This window comes from Anneissia japonica, unplaced genomic scaffold (assembly GCF_011630105.1).
Source record: "Anneissia japonica isolate Jap-2015-1 unplaced genomic scaffold, ASM1163010v1 scaffold287955_len215512_cov160, whole genome shotgun sequence".
In the NCBI taxonomy this organism is placed as follows: Eukaryota; Metazoa; Echinodermata; class Crinoidea; order Comatulida; family Comatulidae; genus Anneissia; species Anneissia japonica.
Window position 1 is genome coordinate 140,750 of NW_022747665.1, and position 3,679 is coordinate 144,428.

Consider the following 3,679-nt stretch of genomic DNA (forward strand, 5'->3'; position numbering starts at 1 on the left):
CTGGGGTATAGGTGGCGAAATCACAGTTTCCTTAGCTAAAATTAATTTGGACTGTACACTGATAAAAGGGTTGGTTAAGGTAGCTGTGATTGATGAACTCTTACATGATGTACTATTAGGACATGACTTGGACTCTTCACGTAGTGAGGTAATAGCGAAGGAAATGTGTATCCTTACTAGGGCCCAAGCTAAGGTGATGAGATAACTAAAAATGAATCTGATTCAAATAAACTTACGACCACTGATGCTCCCAAAGTACATAGGCCTCAACGGACAAATGACCAGGTAGCTGAGAATGTTTCATCGACTAATGAGGATACTATAGATACTGAAAATAGTGACAAACCCCTACTGCTAGATATAGATAGGGCCAAACTAATTCAACTTCAAAATGCTGATGATACGCTTATGGGTATCCGAGACAGACTTATAGATGAAGATGCTATAAAAGATCATAGGGTAGCATTCTACAAGAAAGAGTGTTTTTTTGTTTAGGAAATGGCAAAAAACGACCCATTAGTGGGAAAATTGAAAATGTAATTGACCAAATTGTAGTACCATCTGAATGTAGGCTTAGCATACTTCAATTTGCTCATGATGCTCCTTTGGCAGGACATCTAGGGGTGGAGAAAACTAAAGACAGAATTCTCCAACACTTCTATTGGCCAGGTATATTCAAAGATGTTAGTGAGCATTGCCGCACTTGTAAAGTTTGTCAAATGATGAACAAAGCTAAAACCAAAGTTAAACATCCCTTAATCCCAATGCCCATTATTAATATCCCTTTTCGTAGAATAGGTATTGACATTGTTGGTCCGCCAGCCAGGACTGTTAAACGAAATAAATATCTCTTAACGATTTGTGATTATGCAACTAAGTATCCTGAAGCAATCCCTCTTTCTAACATTAGGGCAACCACAGTAGCTAATCCCTTAATTGAGGTTTTCAGTAGAGTAGGTCTACCTACCGAAATAGTGCATGATCAGGGAACTAATTTCATGTCCGAAATGATGAAATCTCTATCTAAAACGCTGAAAATAAAACAAATTCCCATTACCCCATATCACCCACAAACAAATGGCTTGACCGAACCGTTCCATGGGACTCTCAAAAATATGCTCCGAACACTAGACGAACAGCAAATGAGACACAGGGATGATTATCCTGCATTTTTATTCGCATATCGGGAGGTACCCCATAAATCTACAGGGCACTCTCCCTTTAAACTTCTCTATGGTCGGGAAGTTAGAGGACCATTAAGTGCCATTAAGTGTAGTTAAGGCTAACTGGATATCCGATGAATCGGAATCCCAAGATGTAGTAGAATATTTGGTTACAATGAGACAAACTATTGCAGATTTAATGAAAGATGCAAATTGTAATATGGTTAAAAGTCAAAACACCATGGCTGTGGCCTATAACAAGAATTCAACTCTTAGGCAGTTTGATATAGGCGATAAAGTATTAATTTTCTTACCACAGGGAAATTCGAAAATGGACAGTAAATGGCAAGGTCCCTTTGTTATTACAGATAAATTAAATGATGTAAACTATGAAGTTACTCTACCTAATAACAGAAAAAGTAAACGGGTGCTTCACGTTAATACTGTATGTTGAAACCTTGGTATGAAAGGGATCATGGTGAAAAGATAGCCATGTGTCATTATGTATTCGCAAATGTCAACTCACTTTGAACTTGACACTCATGAGAATGACATGGGCATTGAGTTACATTACTGTCAAACCCAAACATGGGCAAACGTACTAATTCCCGATCGACTTAATGATGAGCAAAAAGATGAGTTAAAAGTACTATTATGTAATCATGCTAATGTTTATTCATATGTCCCAGGTAGGACAGATTTAATAACACATACCATTAAAACACAGGAAGAATCACCTGTTCGACAAAGGGCTTACAAGACTCCACACTCCCTTAAAGAATTAGTAAAGAAAGAAATAGACAGCATGTTGGAATTGGGAGTCATTGAACCCACTACAAGTGCTTATGCATCTCCTATCATTGCCATTAAAGAGTCGGCAACAGAAATTAGACTAGTGACCGACTTCCGAGAGTTAAACAAACGTACTAAGTTTGACCCATATGTTATGCCTCGTATTGACGAAATTATAGATGATGTAACCGAGGCAACATATATTTCCACTTTTGATTTAACTAAGGGTTTCTACCAAGTACCATTAGACGATAAGTCAAAACATAAATCTGCATTTATTACTCCCTTTGGACAGTTCTGTTACAACGTGTTACCATTTGGGTTACAAAATAGTAGCAGTACATTCCAAAGACTGATGGACAAATAACTAAGAAACATGTAAGAGCCTTTTTAGGATTATCGGGCTTTATTAAAGACTATGCTAACATTTCTGCCCCACTTGTCAACCTCACTAAAAAAGACAAGTCCAATACTGTGAAGTGGGACAGTGATTGTGATACAGCATTCAATACTTTAAAGAAAAAATTATCTACTGTTCCTACACTTTAAAGGCCCCTGAATTTACAAAACCATTTACACTGCAAACTGATGCTTCTGAGTTCGGTTTTGGAGCAGTCCTATGTCAATATAATGATGATAATGTAGAACACCCAATTGCATATATAAGCCGTAAATTACTTTCTAGGGAACAGCGATATTCTGTTCCAGAAAAAGAATGCTTGGCTATTATCTGGGCGATTAAGAAGTTAAAATACTATATGTATGGTCGAAAGTTTGTACTTGAAACGGACCATAGAGCTCTCAAATGGTTGAAGTCAATGCAAAACAATAACAATCGCCTTATGCGATGGGCAATTATGTTACAAGATTATACCTTTGAGATTAAATATAAAAAGGGCAGCATAAATGGAAATGCCGATGGCCTAAGTAGAGCTTAATTAAAGCTAAAGTTTATGAATTGCATGACATATTAAGTTGATTTTCTTTTAAATATTTTTACTTCCTTTGCCTTTATTATTTTACTTTGATTATTCCAACATTGGATATTATTTGTTGTAGTTAAGAATTATTGGTAAAATTTGTATTTTAGTTTAAGTGTTGTTCTCATATGCATTGCCAATAAATTATCCATGTAAAATAACCTACTTGTTTTGATTTTGGGACATTTCGAACAATATCGGCGTTTCAAGAGGCAGGTATAAGAAGATTATTGGGAACTTTGAAAAACATTGTTTATAAGATACTTTATCATGTTTGTCGGTACAATTAAGGAGGATGAACATTTATTTTCATTTACTTTGAACATTGAGTAGCTTGAAAGGACAAGCAGAAATTGATGACGATGTGCTGCGAACATTTTACTTTTTAAATCCTCAACTTTTATACAGTTAATATTTTGAAATTTGAATATTCATATAATCCAATTTGTGACCTTAACATACGTTGATTGAATTTTACTTTCACTTCCAATTTTGATTTCGCTTTATGTATTTTTATGAATTTAGTAAATTTTTTATACGTGTTGATGCTCTTCAAGACTGATACAGTCTTCGTTCCGGGGAGGGGCATGTGATAATGTCCTCCTGGTTAATGACCTTTAAGGTGGTACCAAACACAGAACTACCAGGAGACCACTGTGGTGAAACTGTGGGTAGGACTAGGATCTAACTTGTCATCTTTTAGTGATGAATGGTACCTTCTTTGGAAATACCACATTACGAAAT